Raw genomic sequence first — 21,755 nt, 5'->3', positions numbered from 1 at the left:
TATTGAGGATTTATAGGGTTTTGTGGACAGTGCCTCAGCCTTGCTCCAAATTGCCAGGTATGACATCTTAGAGGAAAGTCCCATTCAGATCAAATATGACAAGCCCTGTTACTGTCTGTCACACTGACAATAGGTATCCAGGGAAATGCCTTCAACACTGCCCCCAACTCCTCCTCATCAATAATCAGGATGAGTGCTGACAGCACCTGAGTCTGCATGAGCCATTCAAGTGACTTCAGTGGTGAGGTCACAATTCTTTGGAACACCACTAACTAAATGGCAAAGAGGATTCTTATTTATTATTTTTTGTGATGGCTAAATTATTATTAATTGATTCAGTGTTCAGTTGTTTCAGCTTTTTATTAGTTTTGTCCTCAGTTCAGAGTCAGCAGTTGTGCCATTGGAGTTGGTGCTGTGCCAACTATACCCCACACCAGGGCTAAAGACAGTATATTCCTTTGATATACTGACCCGGAAAAGTGCCTATTTTTCATACTGCAGGTCACTCTTTATTATAAAAAGAGATTGCTAGCATATATGCGATGAGAAGCTTTTATCAGGCATCTCACATGGAAAGATTAAAATAAAACTGGCTTGTCTGCCAATCAAAAATTCAAGCCCGTGCAGTGCAACCTGCATGCTCAGGTAGCAAGGAACCAATATCCCTGTGGAAGTGTAAGTCCTTTTTGGTTTGAGTCAACATTCTCAACAGAAAAAAGCAGCAGAGACTTTCTGAAAACTATAGTTGCCGTTGTATGAGTGGGGCTATGGCTTTCGTAGCAGTTTGTTCTGAGTTCCCAGGAATGCTTATTGCCAGGATGGAAATCGATATACCAAGACCTCATATTGATTTTTAAGCAAACATTGACTGTTTGTCCGGTATCACAAGATTTTCACAAGATAACCACTGCAGCATACAACTGGCTTATCTGTAGTCGAAAAAGTCATTTGTATTCTTGACCATTCTAGACCATTAACTAATTATGGTCTTCAATCAAGACCATGATAAATAGAAGTTGGTGTCTTAGTCCAGGGCTAAAGCAAAAACATGCGCTCACATCAGGCCCCTTTTATGTTCAGATTGGATATCACTGTTCTAGACCAGACTGACCAAAATAAAACTTTATTCATGTAGGGAAAGGGGATTGTAATATGCATGGTGTGTTTACTTTGTTCCATAGATTAGCAGGGTTTTGTTTTTGCCAGTGTGGAATATATTAATCTTGCATCCAAGAGAATGTTATTTCTACTTTCAGATAATATTGAGATCAGGGTTCTGTGGAGCATAAAAAAGTAAAACATACACACATGAAGCAATAATTTCTATATATTATTTATTTTAATTGTTCTAAATATAGTTATATATCCTTACAAAATCATGACAGAGTAATTAATTCCTAGCTATCCTGATTTATAACATTTTAATAAACTTTTAGGGCTCTATCTTACACCCGGCGCAAAGCGTCGCCAAGCGCAACGCAAGTGCCTTTGCTAGTTTCAGACCGACGCAGTTGTCATTTTCCCATCCAGCACCTACGTTGTTTAAATAGCAAATGTACTTGCGCCCACCTGAGCGCCCATGGGCGCGTTGGTCTTAAAATGAGGTGTGGTCAGGCGCATTGTTGGCGCATTGCAATCTTGAGGCAGCGGAAAGCGAATGCATGATTGACCAACAAAAACCTGGTCTTAAGTCAAAGGCGCAGTATTTTACTGTTATTTTAGTAGTAGATAGTAATATGCGCCTACATAGGCGGATGCATAACGCGCAAAATTTTTAAAAAAATACATGTCATAATGGTTAGTCATAATATTTATCAGAATTAGCTTCCACTTCGCACACAAGCAGATCCGTTTCCTCTGCAGAGAAGCGTTCTTTCCTACTACTTGTAAAATCCGCCATTATAATAGCAATCCGCCAAGGTGCAAGCGCACCTGGCTTTTAAAGGGAATGGGAGATGACACTCTGATTGGTTTATTTCATGTTATGCCCAAAACACACCTATGATTAATTAAGAGACTAAGTACAACCCCTTTGAACCATGCGCCTTACTTTGCGCTCAGATTATCCGCCGTTAAACTAGCAAAAGTGGATTTGGACACGCCCTAAATGCACTTGCGCCATGCGCTTTAGACCGTGCGCTTAGATTGTTAAAATATAGCCCTTAGTGTTGAGATTTACCTTCAGATTCTTTAAATGGTAAAATCCCTGTATCCTCCAAAAGCCTGACAATTCATTTTTGTCCCCTGTAGTGGACATCTCTGGTCATAATCTCAAGAACCACATATTCTGTTATGTTGCAGCCTGTTCTGCACTGAGAACAATAAATAAATAATACATTTTGAAAACATTTTGCTGCAACATGGTTTTGTCATCCAAGCCATTATGTCAAATAAAAGCTTGCGGCAATAAGCTGTGAGTTGTTTGGGGTAAGTATCTACCAGCTTTGTGCACTGTTTGGGAGTGATTTTTGCCCATTCTTCTTGGCAAATTTTCTCTAAATTGTCCAGGCTGGCTGAATGATGTTGAGATGATGTTCTCAATAGGATTGAGATTAGGATTTTGACTGGGCCAGTGCAGGACATTTGCTTTTTTGTTCTTGAGCCACTCCAATGCAGTTTTGGGCTTGTGATCGTTGTCCTTTTGAATGGTGCTAAAACGTTGTGTCATTTGATTAGGCTTAATTTAATGTTCCTTTCAAGGCAGGCAGGGAAGCCTCTGTTGCAGAACACTGTCTTGATTGGTTGTTGGTTTTCTTAGAGCTTTTCATTTAATTGTATCTGTCTGGATGTGATGGAAATTTTACCAAATATGAACAAAAGTGTTCTAAAACAATCTTACACACGGTACCTTTAATAGTGTGAGATGTACCTATCTGACGTGCTTTTAAGGTGGGTACCTAACAGGGCCCTCAGGTCCTCTGGCAATGACCGATTATTCATACCTGGACATAGGACTCAGACCTTTGGCAAGGGCATCATTTAGTGTCTACGGCCCCAGCCTTTGGAATAGCCTACCAGAGGGTTTAAGGGCTGTTCAGTCTTTGGATGGTTTTAAAAAGGAATTTAAGACATACGTTTTTAGCATTGCTTTTACATTAATTCTTACTGGTCCTGTTTTGATGTTTTTATGTTTTTAATATTTCATTTTATTTTTATAGATTTTATTGATTTTATTGTCTCTTTTACTTTTGTTGTGTTTAATACAACAAAATTTGAATTCATTGTGAAGCACTTTGTGTTGCACTAAGGTGTATGAAATGGCATCAAATGGCAATTGGAACCAGCAGATAGTGAAAGGAACTGTAGGACTTTCTCACAGGCAGAACAACTCCATCTCTCATTCTGTTGTCAATGTAGGGAATAAAACTGCGCATGAAGTGTTCAATTATTTCAATTATGTGCACAGCTGAGTTTTTAAAACCTACTAAATACTAATCAAATTGAAATCTTCCCAGTAAATGGGAATAAAAATTGATCTTTTTTGCTCTTATTCAGCTTTATTTCCAGTGTTGAGTAGATTGCAAGCAAAAACACTACAGAAAACAATAACCGCTTAATTGCCGTTTCCTCTTCACCTTTGTTTCTGATGGTTTTTCACCTTTCTCATCAAAGGCTTTCATTTTTTAATTAATATGCTAATTATGTGTTTGATCTTGTTTTTGGAACCAGTAAGAAAAAAAAAACAGTTTCTTTTAGCAATCTAAACAGTGTGTATTTTAAACATCTCACAGAGCCATTTTGGGAAGACTATACTGGTACAAGGATAGAATTTACGCAGTGTTGGGGGGAGGGGGGGGGGGCGGAGGGGCTGTGAAGTGACCTTGTAAACCCTCCTATGTCAACTGCATTATGGCATAGGGTGGTCCTGGAAAGCCGCAGGTACTGGTTTTTGTTTTTGCTCTTTTTTTATTTTAATTAACAAATTAATTATATTATTAACACACCTCAACTGTTTCCTTTGGTCTAAATTGGCTGTTGATTTCCAGGCTCAATCAAAAATGATCCAACCCTGTAGGTCTCAAAGATCAGCATTGGTCACCACTGCTACAGAAGGTTACAGTGAAGTAGAGCAACCCCAGTTAGCACATGGCATGAGACAGGGATGTACCCAGGAGCTCAGGCCACTGGAGGGAACATTCACATAAATCTTGTCTAAAATACTCCACATAAACTGCATGTTTTTGGACTGTGGGAACAAATCCATATGTACTACATGAAGAATATGCAAGTACAGTTTCACCTGAAGCTAGAAGCTGTTGCTTTGGATTAAAATGTAAAAATCACTGTAAATAAAAATTACATTAAAATGTGTGATTATGATTTAGAATACACTTGCCTAAATGGAATTATAATCTGTAATGTAATGTATAGATTATGATGTGTTGACTTTTGTTGACTCTTCTGGAGTGGATGCAGCCTTGGAGAACTACTAAAGACAATGGTGACCTTGCTCTGGAGAAACACTTAAGACAAATTCTGCTATACAAATAAATTACATTTTCAGTCAATCTTTGATTTCAAGTTTCATATTAAATTATCAAGTGCAGTGTTTCTCTGTAATGCAATCTGTAGACTACTCTGTGACAATTCCTTTGTAAAGAGTATTTAATCAACTGAAATTTCTTTTTTTTTTGATTGATGGAGGAATAAATATGCATTGCTACTAAACATTTAATGTTAGAGATATCTGTACTACATCTATATGAGGGGTGCATTTTGTCTTCTGTGTTCTAAATTGTCTTCTTTTGTATATTATGAGAGTTGCACCAATACATAATTAACAAATCTGCACTGTTGCCAGGATATTTGTCTCTTCTGTGCCATGTACAGTAAACATGATTGTTTTTCCTGGGATAGAGAACTTCACGGTCTTTATTAGCCTCAGTTTCCATCAACAATGATACACTGTGAGCCAGTCCCTGATTGGACGGTGCTTAATCAAATACCAGGAATCATAATCCAACAGAACGAAGAGTCGCATGATGCAACAGTGGGAATTCGGCATCCCAATGGAGAACAGTAAAACTGCTTATTTCCAGTGTTTGGTTCTCAAAAAAATGTTACGCGACCCTAACCATGTTGTTTCATGCTGTGATTTGATCTTAAAATCATAAAGCTACTTTCATTGCAGCGGATTAGACGGAACTAATTAGAATACAAACAGAGCATAACTAGTTTCTAGCAAGCATGAATGAACAAAGCAAAAGATGAACAGAGCATTTGGCCTTGGTCTTCGCTCTGTCCTTCTGGAGTGTCCACACCTAGGAATAAATGCAGAGATACATGAACACTCAGCCAGCCTCACCAGTTGCATGGTAACAGCAAAATGAAAATGTGTTTCTTCCATCCCCCCGTGCAGTTAACCCAAGCACCAGAAGGAGGCAGAGGAGGATGAGAAAACTGCAATACAAGAAAAGCATGTAGTTCACTGTAAACTGCATTAACTTGTCAATAAGTGGCCAGTGTTTGGTAAATGTACACAATTTGTAACTGACCTGACCAGCAGACAGTACTGATGAAACACACACTGACTGCCTGAGCTGGACACTGGGCCAGCTTCGCTCAAGTGTCCAGTGTAGAGAAAATATTCTCCTTACAGAATATCCAGTTTTGTGTGGTAGAAACAAGCTATAGTACTGGGTAGGAATGCTGGGCTCCATTATTTCTGAACGTGATGCTGAGACACAGAGGCAAGCAGATGGGTGATCAGCTGCAGATGAGGGATTCTTATTTAAATGGGCACACTTGATAATTATACAAAATGATCAAATATAGGTTCAGGACTATTAGCGGTTTAAGAGTATGCCTTAGTTTCCCTTATTTCAAGCTCACAGGCCTTAACTTAAGGCAAGATGTTTCAAGTGAGGTCAAAGGCCATGTTGTACACTCTGATTGGAGCAATTAGAGTGTTTAGTCTACTGTGTAATTAAGCAGTAGCACTGCTATGTGAAACCTGATGCAGTAATTTTAAAATACAATTCCATTTACATTTGCAAAATTTAATATGGCCAGTATCCTGTATCAACCTGTAATTTAAAACCTTGAAAAACAAAAACATAATTTAATGTTGACATTGAGGAAAAATGATGAATGAATCCAGGACTTTTTGTTTTTTTATGATACTCTGGTTTGACAATCTTGATACAGAGGAAACAATATCATCTTCACTTGCGAATTATGATATTGCGTAATCACATGTTCACATTAATAAAGGCATCAAGATATTTCCTTTGCCTAAGTTTCCTAAATTCATAATATGTTGTTCGTTTGATTTGTTTAAGCATATCATGTCCACCCTGTCAGACTAAAATTCAGGGTAGTAATCCAAGGTCATCCTTGGCCTTTTGTGATATATTCTTTCTTCTTAATGATTTTCCAAACAGTTGATTTTGTCCCAAACATTATGAAGGCACTGTACATATAGTATGCTGTATATTGCTAACGGAACAACTCCCTTTAACAATTTCAGGGGATCAGCAAGAACGAATGGCTATTTAAAATGCTTGATTGGTTTTACATGACTGTGATACGAGTGTAAAGATTGTTTTATCAAGTGATAAAAGGGATAAAATTAATTTGACACATAATGACAAGGTTTATTGGATTATATTGGCCAAAGAATGCTCATCTGCTTATGGGTAATGGGCTCCCTCTTTTTGCCCAACTCAGAAACGAAAGAGGCCAGTCAGGCACGAACAAGGGAAGTAATGACTGAGCTATATTTATTTGATAAGTTCCTTATCTTTGATGGTTTTATGCAATTGTAAAGCATGCTCGTTTTCATAATGATCGCCTATTATGCTACTATTTATTATTTACTTTAAATTCTTTAGTCTTACTTAAATTTAGCATTAAATAACCATAAATTGTAGTTTCCAGACAAAAGTATTCTGATATCTGTTGTAAACAAAATAATATAAGGTAGTCTGAGATCATTGTTGTGATTACTCTGATATAATACAGTGCACAATGGAAATGCTACCTCATTAGACACAAATAAATTGAAAAGAATCCAGTACATTCTGGTAAAAAAATCTGAAATAGTTAAAAATAATAATAATAAAAACAAGTTTTATCAAATACATTCATGATTATCAGCATACTGCAACTGTTAAGTTTGATTCCTGCCCTATTTATAACTGCCAAGTCTTACATCATGCTAGCAATTAATACTTGGACCTGGGATTACATGATTTAATTAACCACTTTCTTTTCCTGGGGAAAAAATCTGTGTGGGAAACTAGGAAATAATTTGAGTTAATTAGCAATCATGGCATATTACTTCAAACCTGTAGACTGCCTGAAACAAATACTGTAAACACCAGATTTCTGTCAGAGCAAATTTCAACCAGCTGACTTCAATGGGAAATTTGAACTTAATTTCAAATTGGTGAATTATTGACTTCGGTTTTAACTGTATTTGGAATATTGTGAAAGTAAATTATTTGTTACACTACGCACTTAAGAAAATGCGGTGCTGCACATTGAATTCTGATTTATTATTCAGCACTTGTTATGTGGTTTTTATGTTATAAAAATGAAAAACCAAAATTATGATCTAAATGTAGTTCAGTTGTCTGCACTCGCTGGTGAGCTTTTTGAAAATATACAACATTCAAAAATAATACATTATAAAACAGCAACATCAGAAATGTTCATGCACATTGGGCACTCATCCAATGATACCTAAATCTCAACCACGTGACCAGCCGCAGTCCCATTAAGGATAAATTCAACAAATCAGGCACTCCTTAGTATTACATCGGACACAAACAGATACAGATAACTGTATTGATCCTGAGGGAGAACTGGGCAGTAGAGTAGCATTCCATTCTCTACAGTAAACAGTAAAATGACATGGCTTGAACCACCCAATTGCTGCTTGTGGCTATATTCCTTTTCAGTTTTTCCTATAACTAATTATTCTTTTCTTACTATTTGCCTGCTTGAATTGTTCTTTTTTTCACTTATGAATTGTTGCTTTCCACTAAACTGTGTTTTGGTTTTTGATGTTTATAATGGCTGTAAGTTGTGAAAAAGTATTTCCTCATGTGATGATAATGCAATGAAATGAATGAATATCTGAGTCCTGTATTCTGTTAATCCTATTCTAAAGCCTTAAGAATGTGACATTGGAAAATCCTGTTTCATGTTGTAAGAATAAAAAGCTCCAACTGTTCCACATGCATTTTCATTTGGCAGAAAAATATAGTTCCTCAAAAGAATGTTTCTCATGAAGAGCATTCATTTGCCCTGGCTGAACATCAGCAGTATGTAATATCATAGATTAATAATAGGATAACATTGTATGGTAAATATCACCAATTTGTAAATACACATTTGAATATGCCTCAATGGCGATGAACGTGTCTATGACAGAATCCACTCCAAACACTATTTTCATGAGTGTGTGAATATTTATTTTTCTTTGATATAACCAATATTTTGTACACAATATCACAAAAATGTTAAATATTTCTGATGACTGGGAATATATTTCCTTTTCTGGTGATAGAATCAAGATATGTGAAATAAACAATGCTATACCTTCAGGTAACATTGATATTTTAAACTGTTCATTGTATTTGGAAGCTGAGGGTATTGCGGTTATGCTTTATGTTAGGACAACAGGCAGCCACAAAATTGTCAGGCAGTTATGTTGCTGATGTCCAATCCTAGGCCCGTTCTAGAGGAAATATCCCATGTGCTGGGTTTGAATTTCTACGAGAAATTCACTTAGCCTTGGATTAGAGGCTGTTCCCAAGGGCAACCTTTCACCACCAAACCACAGTGCTCAAAGAACAAATAATTCATTCTGCTTCCTTTGATTTATGTCCTCTGCTCTTTTATTGTTTCAAAAACACATTCAGCAGACCGTTCATCAAAGACTTCAGAGAGAATCACAGATGTGGTAATGGACACTTTTCAACTCATTGAAGATGGCACTTTGGAAACCAGTCACAACAATTTTTTTTGTTATCTTGTGCTTTGTTTATGTTACTTGATCTTGTGTTATTTTGTTCATGTAAATGGAACTGGACCACTGTAGAGGTCCACCGACAAGGTAGTGTACATATGGCAGTGTCTTCCATAGCAGTTAGTACAGAAAATCACGTATGTGACTGGATACATACTTGGGATACACATTTCAAAACTAGATTTTTTCAGTTTTTCATCTCATGTTAAAGCATATAATCAGAGCTACAAAATTAGGACTCATACTACAGATACTCCCAACTCCAAACGACAATGACAAGCAAATTCTCAAGGACACTGGTGTCGGATGAAGAATCTTCAGCCCTTCTCAATTTCTGAGGACAGGGGATTCAGGCATTACTGTAAAGTCCTCAACCCATCACATGTGCTCCAAAACAGGAAAACAATATCTCAAACCATAATTCCTGAATTGTATGAAAATCCCTGGGCTGCGTTGTACAGACAGGTTAAGAGCTCTTCAGCAGTATGCCTCACCAAAGACTGCTGGACATCTAGGATGACAACAAATTTCATATCAGTGACTTGCCATTTCATCATTTCATAGAATGCCTGTAGTGATGACTGAGCAGTTAATGAGGCTGTACAGAAAATCACATCAGGTGCAGCGACAGTGACTTTAACTAGCCAGCAGAAGGAAGAGACTGCCCTGGGAGCAGCACCGCTAAGAGGAGGCACTACACATACAAGCTCATCAATTTGAAATGAGTTGGAGGAGAAAGCGCCAGGTCTGCAAGAAGCCCCAGAGCAGATGCCATACTGGAGGTCCGTTCCTCAAACCCCTTGGCACGGCAAAACGGAGGTGTGCTCTACCGAAAACTTTCAAAAACAATGCTAATACGGTTGTGCATAGTAACCACATTTGTCCCCTAGGAACGAGTGTTCTCCAAAATAGGACAAATGATGACAGAAAGTACAAACAGAATTAGTCTGGATAAACCTGTCAATTTGCAGTTCTATTTACAGATTCTTTAAGTAAAATGTGTTCACTTTAATTAAAGAATCTGTAAATAGTTAGTCAGTGTTTCACACTTATTTTATATTATTTTATTTATTTATTGGAAATTGTTAGGTTTGTATTGTAATTTATGAACAAAACAAGGTTTCTATTCAAATACAATATTATTTTGTTATTTTAAAGTGTCATTTGTATATTTTGACTGTAAAAAACTAAATCAGCGATATGATTTCAATAAAAAGGTATCAGTACACTTTAGTTATTGCTCCAGGTAACAGTTATTTTTACTTCCATATATTCACAGACAAATACAGTAAATCAGCAGAACCAGATAGGTCATATTTACTAAGCAGATGGCCTTTGTGTAGTATCATCCACACTGCACAGCATAATTAAACAAATGTGCAATTCGTTGAACAGCTGTAATCCAAATCCATTGTCTTAACAAATAGCCCCAGGCACTCTCAAGAGGAGGCATGTCTACATCAAAGTAGGCTAAAGAAAATAATATTTTAGAATTTTTTCAGTTCTACACAACCATTTACACATGCTTCAGCAATTACAATTTGACCATAAATTTTGTCTTACCCATTTATTATTATTATTATTATTATTATTATTATTATTATTATTGTAAAAACAGCCAGGAATATACTGAGAGCCACAGGGAAACTATGGCTATAGGCCATGGAAGCATACAAAAAACATAGCATTATTTTATTTTCCAGGGATTAATTAATTAATAGCGCAGGCAACAGCAGTAGGTATACAAAAATCGTGTCACTGAAAGCTGTCTAAATGAGTGCTATCCATTATGGTTATTTATTGAACTTATTCGGTAGAAATTTACACAATATATAAATTAATTTTTTAATAAGAGGCAGGGTTTTCCCTATGTTTTCAGAGGGCTTAGGCGCTCTCAACTATATTTTGGAACAGCGCTTTTTTTTTTTTTTTAATATATGAAAAAACGCTTTGACCAGCGGTTTACATCCGAAAAAGACGTTACGTGTTCAGGAACACAACCTAACTTTGTTTAGATACCAAGCCACGCTAGAGTTAACGTTAGTTCAATCGAGGTATCTTTATGTAATGTCAACTAACTAGCTTCGCTGGCTAACGTTGTCATAAATTTTTTCCTGCCATGAAAACTGGATTACTTGTTTACATTTTGGACAGATGTGGCTAGTGGGTAAATCTATCACTGTTTCCGTCGCAGCACTTTCGACACAAGCAAAATCGGTAGCGCTATCCTAAAATTTCTTGTTACCGTGAAGAGTGCCTGACCCGCAACCGTAGTAATGTGTTAACACGGCGGCACAATTATATCGAGAAATACCATCTTTGGGAAAAAATGCTATATTCTGTAAATGCATTTAACCTACCATGCATAAAAACATAGAAACGCTCGTCAATCACCCGCTTCTATTTATAATTCCATCATAGCGCGGAGTGTTTAGAACCATAAAGCCACCGCTCCATTTTTTTTTTTTTTTTTTTTTTTTTTGTCAGCGCATCACCGTTGTTTTTACATTCATTCTGACATGTCGCCTAAATGCCTTTTTACGTTTATTCGGCTTAAGGCGTTCCACAAAATCACCTAGGCGCTGCACCTAAGCCTTTCTATGGTAGGGAAAACCCTGAGAGGAAATGATGACTGAGTGATATTCTAAGGGAGCTACTGTACGAGCGGACACCTCACATTGAGAGTAGTGGTACTGAATACAGTGAACAAAGTTCAACAAACTATGCACTGATGTCATATTCCCGCCATTCTGGAACCGGAAGTAGTAGTGAATGAACAAACAACCTAAGAGAATGAATCTTGAGTGGACAGGGCCAAATGATGCGGGTCACCACAGGGAACAAACATTCCCATCACCAGTGAAATGATCGAATGCGAGACATGTATCTCAAGGTCGTGTCAGGTCATATACAGGACACATCTACTGTCTCTACATTCTAGGAATAGGGATGTCTTGCAAACTGAGCAACATTGAAATTAAATGTTGCAACATTGTCTTGCAGCAGTGAAGATGAAATGCCTGCAGTGGTAAATTAATAGTGTCAAAACGTTTATGGAAAATGTACATGCTTGGAAATGATCATACATTCTTCATCTGTCTAATTATTACTTTATAACACATGCCTCCCCCATGATTAATGAAAAGATATCAATATGTACACAGCAAATACACTATAAATGCGTTTGCATATACATGAAGCATGAATGAAGGTCATCACAAAGTGATACTGCCAGGGGCATCCATACTTGTTCAGTTTAAAAAGACCATCTGCTGAATAACAAAAGATGGTCATCCCTGTAAGGATGTTTTTATGCTCTTGCATTCAGTACTTGTATTTACATCACTATGAAGCAGAGGTTAGAAACAGAACAAAACTATAATTCATGTTAGAATATAACAAATGAATAGTCTAAAGCAAGCTGTTTTTTCATTGTGACAAAATAAACTAGAGGCATAAGAAAGCATATTCCACACTATCTTCCATGACCAATAGAGAATCATGTTTGTACAGATTCGATTCAAACTTTTTGTTCTTTTTTTTTGCGCAATACTGAAAAAAAGGAAGATGCACTGGCTTTACTCAAATCAGGTTTCTCCAGAATAGGCCATTAATTGAGTAGACACAAACATTTTAGGACAAACTAGATGTGCAAATCATTACACTTATGAGAAGATGCTTTATTTTATCATTGTTTTCTTCAGATGAGCATGATGAAAAAGTGGGGGACATCAGTACAATGATCTTCGCCACACAGAGATAAACTAATCTCCCATATTTGGCAGAGGTGCACGTCCACTCAATCTGACTGATGGTCTGGTAGGAGTGTTTTGTACCTGGTACTGAGGAACCAAACACCAGCAAAACCATCATTGTTGTAGAGCATGCACTGACAGCTTAAAGGCAGTGAATCATATGCATAAAATTCACAAAATTATTCTTAGTGCATTTTTTATGACAGAGGGGGGAAATTTTAAGGGTTTGTGAAAAGGACCAAACCAATCAATATCCACTTCAAACGCTACTTACAAGGGAGCCCATTTAAAATGGATTGGCATTGAACCCAAGACTGATCTAGGGAAATGAAAATCTGACAAAGTTACCATTACCATAAGCTCTGAAAGACTGCCAACCATATATAGCCACAGAGATGACTGCTGGTTCCAACAGAAACAGAATTACATTGTGGTCCCTGTCCCTGCACCAGGGCGTATGATGATAAGTAGGAGGGGTGAGACCATGCTTGGGCAAGAAGGGAAATATCTGTTTGTGGATTCATGCCTTCTTCAGCTCTTAATTATATAATGTGTGCCATTGTTTAGCTTTTAGCTACACTTCCTCATGACCTCATGAAGGACCTTCAAAGACTGCTCGTGTTCCTATGAGAAACTTTTTACTCCAGTATAACCTACGCGTGAACTAACAGTGGTGTGCATGGCTAATGAACTAATTGAGGCAGGGTCATTTACAGTACATTCAACTATCATTCAGTGTTCAACTTGGTGTTCACATTTAATATCAGTGAAACACGGATAAAAAAAGAAGCCAGCCTGCATGTCACATATCCTTATTTCACCTCTGAAGCTGTAACCATCCAGGCTGACTATATTTATCACGTATGAGCATCATGTGACACTTCTGCCATTGATTGATGTCATGTCTGGAGCAATTCATTACTTATTGCTATTCACTCCCACACATTGCATTGTGTCCTTTGTTAAAGGATACGCAATAGCACTACAATTATATAAAACAGGAGTCCAAACAGAGTAGGACAAAAGTGGAGCAAATAGACTATTGTATATAACTAAAATAAGAATTGTTCAACATACAATTATTGTATAATGAACATTTGTTGTATATGATTAAAAGTGCATTTCCCTGATTTTTAAAAAAATACCTGATCCGACGAATCTTGGTCATGCCAATGCTAGCGATGCCTGAGAGTCCCACGGGTGATAGAAAATTGCCCTTAGAAAGAGACAGGCCTCCTTCAGCACTTTCTTCAAGTTGTTAATTTGCTTTTTGGTTTCCAAATGTCATCATTGCCTCATTCAGTCACACTGACTTGAATTCAGATGCCTTGTTGACAAGTGCTAGTGTGCTCTCTTGAATCTGTTTTTCAAATGAGATTTCATTAAGTCATTCAATAACTCTACAGAAGGCTTATTTTGTGTTTGCTTTTGGGCTTTTCGGTACCTTAAAGGTTGTTTTGTTCCAATTCAGCTCCATGCTGACCTATTCCATTAAGACTTAAGTTGAAACACGGGAAACACTCAAGTCAAGGTACTTGAATGTTTAGCCTTTGTCATTACAATACAAATGAATTAATTTTACAAAGTGGGACACAGCATATAGTTTCACATAAAACAACCCTACATTTTAGCCTAACTCTGGATTCACATATTAGATTTGTCAGATTTTTCAAATCTGTCTTCAAAATGATCTGTTTGCCATGATTTTATTTCAGCAACACCAAACTATGGTTTCCTGAATTATTTATGCTATACCTGCATAAAACTACAATCTAGCATGTGGCATTTATTGTCTTGCTCTTGTTAGGAATCATATTAATAACATGAAAATGATTTTTTTTTTTTCTTTAAACAACTCATCTCAGATGGTAATAATAAATGGTAACTGTGGTAACTGTTTATGAATTAGATAATGTTCCATCATGATGGTTGTAGTATACAATATATATTCAGAAATACCGAAGGCAGCTTCAATGAACAATCCCTCAAAGTTTCACACAGTCAGAATTTAATGTCTTCAATATATGTGAGAGTTTCAGTTGCTCACTTTTAAGCTTCACTGTTGTCATGGCAGCAGGTTGGCCACAGAGATGCCAAGTATGGCCCACAAATACAGGAAGTAAAGATTATTGCCTTAATTTTATGTGCTTCGATTATTGTTTTGCTGGCAGCTTTTACTCATTGGGTAGCACAGTGATCAAGTAAAATTATTTGATATATCTATATGTCAATTGATCTCATTTGACCCCTTTAAAATGAATGCCAACCCAAAATGCAAAGCAATGTATGGCACATTATTTCACTTGTCATGAAGAAATGTAAATTTGTCATTACACAATGTAAAAAGTGAGTTCATTACCTTTTTGCTTCAGCCTTAACTGCAGTGCCCCCCCCCCCCCCCCCCCCCCAAAAAAAAAAACAAGTCCTCAGGGCATTGCTTGAACCCATCTAGCTCTGTAGTTCTGCAACTGCTACCTGAACAAACAGTTTACACTTGGAGGCAATTATAAGATTATAAACTGGGTCTGGAGCCGAATGGATGGACTTTGCAATGGTCTATAATGGCCCAGACAGCCCTTGGGCGCCTGGTGAGAGGCCACCTTGTCACTCCTAACTGTCCTTGGGGAGGGCTAATTGCACTTCTTGCACTACTTTGCTTCACGCCTTTGACAGGATGCCAATTCCGGCCTCCCTCTAATTAATCACGATGCAGGCCGCTAAACACAACGTTCTGCTGTCATGTACTAGGGGCCTGGGGCTCTCTGGTGTGTTCACAGAACAACTTCTCATTTTCAGCTGCTTGGTTAATGATGTTAGCAGCATGGTAAAGGGAGCCATCTCTGCTTGATTGGCTGTTTTGTATAATTTATATACTTTTTAAGGCTCTTATTTCTGGCTGGGACATTCAGATGATGAAAACAGACTATGCAAGGAACACTGATGAAGCCATAAACATGGAATTAGAATTATAATAGCAAGCTAACCTGTACTGTCTGGAGGCTAATTTCATGTCATTGTTGTCTCCAAGGCATTGTCTACCATGGGCAGTGCAAATCAATATGGTCATTGCATATTGCATTGTCATTCAGGCATCAAAAATACTAATGGAAAGACAAACTATTGTGAGTCAGGCACTTGACTGCTGGTTAGACAATAGGCCTGTTCATTTGACGATTTGAACAAATTGATTAGCTTTGAAGAAAGATGCTCTTTGTTGCTGAATTAAAATCACATTTGGCTCTTGGTGCAAGCCATTCTTGGATAGAAGATTTCTAGTCCATGCATTTGAACACTTTTCAAAAACATACCAATACCCCCAGGGGAAGAGATTTAAGCATGCAGGACCAGTGACTCCATGAGCTTCCTCACAAAATGTGCCAACAAGGCATTGCAAAATATAAGCAATGAATAAACTGCCAAGGGGAAGAGCAAGTGAGAGAAGGGGAGGGAGACAATGAAAAAATAATTCCTGAAAAAGATAATGGCCTGTATTGCCTGAAAATAAAATTGGAACTATATAAATTGAATTCCTTTTGTTGTTTACTGTAGCGAGTTCAATCCCAAAAGTTTATTTGTTCTTTTGCATATGTTACTTCTTTCACAATATTTATGGTATTTAGGTCAATGAAACGTTTTAATTTTACCTGGAGAAAGGCAACAGGAAAGATTGGGAGCAAAAGCGAGCATGTGTGAAACAGTAAAGCTACAGAAACCAGAAGTATGTATTTATTCTTTAATTATAAAAGATTTAATATTCTGTTTGGTCTTTGATTATCCAAGTAATACATGCACTGATGAACAAACAGCAGAAATAATCAGTTCCAATTGATTTCAACAAATGAGTTACAGTGTTTGGCTGATGTGCATCTTCATGTAAAGAGTAATTTCATTAGGGGTAATTAACCAGATGCCAAATCTGGCCAATCCCCACATTTAGGGGGTGTTCTATTTAAGGCTTTATAACTCCAGATGTGAGAATCACAGAGGATCACACATGTACCATTTACAAAATTAAGTAGAAATAAAGTGCAATTATCTTGGGAGAAATTAAATGTTCTCCTTTAGTTTGAAAAGAAATACTGAGAGATCACATTTCTTTTTTAAAAAATGTCCTGGATCTCCTTGAACATGAACCCCTTGACCACAAGTGTCCAAAATCTGAGGGTGATATGCAGAACTACTAAAGATATATGAAGCAAAAAAGATATATGAGAATGTATTGAAATCAAATCTATTGAAAATGTATAAAATTGTGCATTGCTGTAAATCATAACATAATCATGTATTTCACTACAAATCAACTGTTTTGACAAATGAAACTAACTTTTGCATATTTTTCCAAGTGGGAATTACTATCTTTTCATCAGTATAGTTATCTAGGGGGTCAAAAACCTATCCAAAATGTTTTTTTGTCCATTCTAACACACATCCATTTTGTACACATTTTTTAGTGTATAATGTTCCGTGTGTGGGACAACATTTTGCAAAAATAGCAAAATAACTACTGAAAACTATGTAATCTCTTTTGATAATGTGAATAACGTGATTATCTGTGGCAAAGAAGTGTTTCGCTCAAAGAGGCTGTTTTAATGGGCCAGAATACTTTAATTTGTTTCAGACTATGGGAAGACACATACAATAACTAAAACATGTATTGCCCATTACATCAGCTCCATCATGACGTCTTGAAGAACTTGGACCCAATAGCTCAGAGCCCGGTAATAAATTGATCTCCACCCATTTAATCCTCGCATAGGAATAGATGGAAATGTTTGGACTGATAAAAGTCGGTATTGCAATGCAACTGATTTCTCGTACTGTTGCTGACAGTGAATACATCACATTGCATTTATTTGGTAGACACTTTTATCCAAAGCGGCTAAAATGCATAACAAATGTCATTGGAACAACTACAAAACACAGGGCCCATAAGGTACAATACTCATTATGTAACAGTTATTCATAGCCATGAAAGCATTACGTCCAGTGGAGTGGAGGTACATGTGTAACATTAAAGTGCTACAGGAATAAAGTAGAAGGATATAAGTGATATGTGATCCTAGATTGGGAGTGCCCCATAGAGTAGTGATGGTTAGTCCAGGTACAGTCTGAAGATATGTGTCTTCAGACTACGGCAGACGATGGGCAATGACTGAGTGGTTCGTACTGTCACAGGGAGTTTGTTCCACCACTGGGGAGCTGTGGTGGAGAAGCTCCGTGGTGGGGACGAGCGAGAACCATTCACACAGATGGCAGGGAGTGTAAGTCACCCTGCTACAGCAGAGCAGAGTTGTCTAGCTGGAGAGTAGGGTTGAATCATGTCCTGTAGGTAGGTAGGGGCTGTCCTGTTGGCTGCAGTGTGGGCGAGGGTAAGGACTTTGAACCTGATCCGGGCAGCGACCGGTAGCCAGTGTAGTTACCTCAGCAGGGGAGTGACGTGAGAGAACTTATGAAGGTGTATACATTGGGCAGCAGCATTCTGAATCATCTGTAGTGACTGCACAGGCTGGCAGGTTTACAAATAGGGAGTTGCATGGAGTTAATGCATACCATAATAACCCCATACAATGTAGTTTGAAAACATTCACAATTACTTTAACTAATAGAGCATAACTGATGAGTACATGAACAGACACTATGGAAAAAGGTTTGTACATCTGTGTGCATGTGTGTGCGTGTGTGTGTGTGTGTGTGTGTGTGTGTGTGTGTGTGTGCATGTGTTTACATTTGCGAAGAGGAGTATGCAATCTCTTGTGCAATCACTACTTACACTTGCACCCCATTGCCACCACCCTATCACCGATTATATATTAATCAGATAATGCTTCATTCCAAATGGCATTATGGGCTTGATGAAAACAACCCCAAGAGACTGCTTCTCCTGCATGCCTGACAGTCTGGATTAGCTAGAGAAATTAATGGCTCTATAATTTCATTTTCTGAAAAGCGATTTCTAAGTAATTTACACACCATCCCCATGGTAGGAATCGACAGTGGAATTGAGCAAATGAGAATATCCAGTCATACTGCCTCTCTGTGGGGCTTTAAAACAGGGCTCTGCTCAAATCGCATTTAAAATAAAAAATATACTTCTTGTGCAGTACATGTTTGCGCAATACATGGTAAAAAAAATGTTTTAAAAAGTCACCAGACCGTAATGCAATAAGCAGTGATTTAGCAACTTTGGTTATGTTCCATGCTGCCACTCCTCAAAACGGTCTCTGAGGATGTGCAACTGTTTTCCCATCTGCTGTCAGCTATTTATGGCAATTAGCATTGACTCAATTTGTAGATTACATGCCCCTGCAATACTCACTGCAGTCCTGCTGACAGCAGCCCCTAGTGTCAACGGGCCGATTGGAGCTGTCTCATTATTTTATCCGCCGATAAAATGATCCTGTGCGCTTTCTTCTTTTAAAAAAAGCAATTGCACTTTGCAATTGGGGGTCACAAAGCACCAAACAAATTGCCTACATCTGATTCTGCAATAACAACCATTACCACAATAATGTTAAACATAAACATAATACGCTTACTGTAGAGATGTAACATTAACTCTTCATACATATTTAATATTCTTCTCTGCATAGAAAATACCTTATTAACAATAGAGTGGCTGGATTATTTCATGTACGCAGGCAGGAGTGATAAAATTAATTGTCTGACAGCATTGTTAATCACACGCAATATAACTGTCATTGAGCTTCCCACCAATGAAGCAATATTCAGACAAATAGTCCTCAACACAGTGTAGCCTGCTTGACAGTTTTGCAAATAAATATTATATTTTTCTAGTTATGCATTACAGCAGAATTGTATAAACAGCATATGCCTTGCCTACTCCTCTGCCGATAATAGAACAACGGACGGCATATGCCGTACGTACCCCCCAATGGCTTAAAGTGTCACCACGATCCTGCCATAAGGTGCCATAATGCCACATGATTTCATCTGGGAATCACGAGCGCAGCTGTATTTTTCTTACTTTTCTGGAACATCTCCGATGGCTGAGTGGTGAAAGGCAAAACAGATGGCAGTGTAGTCACAAAGCCATAACACTGGGAAATCATTTTTCTCATTTTATATGGGAATCAGACACTGTCCCAATGCTGTTTGGTACAGTACAAAACTCTCCTTAGCCAACCAAAATGGCTGAAACAGGGTCCCTGATATTATTGTTTGGGTTATTGAGTTCTGATATGGTAAAACGGTGGTACTTGAATTTATTTACATAATTTATTTAATCACAATTATCACTATTTTGTTGAATGCTTATGTTAAACCTTTTAAAGTTTTTATCCATTTTCGCCATCTGATTAGTAGGTGAATCAGAAATGTAATTCACATCAAATAGCTAGTCTGTGATCATACTGTCAAGGGACCTTGAACTAATGTTTAAGTCTGTGCAGGCTGTATTGTCAAGTTTGGCCATGCCTCATTCCATCATATCTAGTTTTATCACGCCAAATTAAGCCATTACATTCACTCTGTAACAGAATTACCTTACATTCTGTGATTGATGCCACCATTTTGTGCCTTTAAGGGGAGCCAGGCAGCGTTTTGATGGTGTTATACAACAAGGCGCTGCGAGGGGATAAGAGCACTTTGTGGAGCCGCATCTGCATTTCACAGAGTGTCTACACAGTGATCCTCTCACGCCACTTCAAAAGGAATCGTTTGATTGGCTTTAGCTTTCGTCCTTTGACTTCATACTTCTGAAGAGCATGGGTCACATCTGAAATGAAGTTGTTGTCATTTGGTCAAGGGGTTGATTTTTATGGGCCCGGACAGGATTATGATCACTTTGATCCCAGTAAAGCACAAAAAACAGCCTGGATTTGTGTCAGTGTCATTTCACAGTAACATTGGACTGGCCATGTCTGGCTGAGTTTGGAAGCCTGTGTGAAGGGATGTCTGAATTTCTTGTCCGGGGTCAGATGAAGTGCTAAACTGTCTCCATATTTTATCGTTAAAGCCATCCTACCCAGAAATGTGAAAAAAAAATTGTACTCCAGAAGTAGCCTTGTATACAGTGGGTGATAAATAATTAGTAGTAGTTTTGCAGCACAGGAAATGTGACACCTGCCCCCCCCCCATCAAAGGTTTATATTATACATTTAAATAAGTTATCATGAGACCTGTGCATATACATTTTCATCACTGATCTATGTTGAGTACTGAATATGTAATGAAATATGACATATAGAGTCAGTAAAAACCGATTTGATATTCCAATGACATTAAACATTAATAAAATATGATATTGCGTTTATTTTACTGGGGGCTCACACCCTCTTTTGATAGAAAATAAGAACAGCCATCTCTTTGTTCACGTCATTCTGAATGAGAAAAAATGGGGACCTTAACATTCTTCCCGGAGCTGGAAAGACAATGACAGTGGGCTATAATTAAAAATAACAAAAGCCAGTGATGAGCAAACACAGAAGTGAATCCCCGCTGCATCAAAACCCTGTCAATATGCGGGTTAGTGTTTCATTTGCACCCAGAATGCAGAATAATTTATTGGTGCTTTATAATTCTATCTTTTCTATTCTGTCTTTGGCTTGATTAAGACATCTTTACATTTTATCAACAACATTATGCTAATGCACCTCAGGCATAGTTTGCCTTGCATGTCGTCTTAATTAGATGTTGAATCTATTCTATTAGCAGACAAGAATCTGGTTCCATATTAAATATATTTTATGGGAATGAGGCAAACTGTGCCAAAATTTAAGTGTTTCGCTCTGGATTTCTGTTCCACAAGGATTTAATTTTTGCATTATTTTCCGTTTTTAGTCGGTGGGTCTTTAGATAGTCCTTCAGTATGTGTATGTGTGTGTGTGTGTGTGTGAGAGAGAGAGAGAGAGAGAGAGAGAGAGATGTACCATGCAGTTCCCATGATATAAACACATGCCTGGGGTGCTATTACCAAATATAGTTATCTTACCTCGAATCTCTGACATCACATAATGTCTGACTAACTTGCAAGCTAGTTAAGCTAGCTAAATATATTAGTGTGA

The sequence above is a fragment of the Anguilla anguilla genome, chromosome 1 (assembly GCF_013347855.1).
Source record: "Anguilla anguilla isolate fAngAng1 chromosome 1, fAngAng1.pri, whole genome shotgun sequence".
NCBI classification, from domain to species: Eukaryota; Metazoa; Chordata; class Actinopteri; order Anguilliformes; family Anguillidae; genus Anguilla; species Anguilla anguilla.
The sequence above is the reverse complement of the archived record's forward strand: the minus strand, read 5'-3'. Positions refer to the sequence as shown.